Below are 280 nucleotides of genomic sequence, written 5' to 3' on the forward strand. Positions count from 1 at the left end.
GCTAAAATAACCAGGAAAATAATTATGCGCAGAATTGATAACAGCAGAATGAGAACTGAATAATTAACACCAACACCCATTAACTACAACCGTGTGCACGTGCATAATTTCCCTTCTTCATTATCATAATTCTTTCCATTGATAAATTAGAGTAAGTGAAAAATATATTATAATTGATTTTCAGATGAGGTACGAGGAGTGAATTTATGGTAATAAAATCACCTGTTTTTTCCCTATCTTGCTTTAACGAATTCAAATATATGCTTGGGATACGCATTTA

This window comes from Penaeus monodon, chromosome 33 (assembly GCF_015228065.2).
Source record: "Penaeus monodon isolate SGIC_2016 chromosome 33, NSTDA_Pmon_1, whole genome shotgun sequence".
Taxonomy (NCBI): Eukaryota; Metazoa; Arthropoda; class Malacostraca; order Decapoda; family Penaeidae; genus Penaeus; species Penaeus monodon.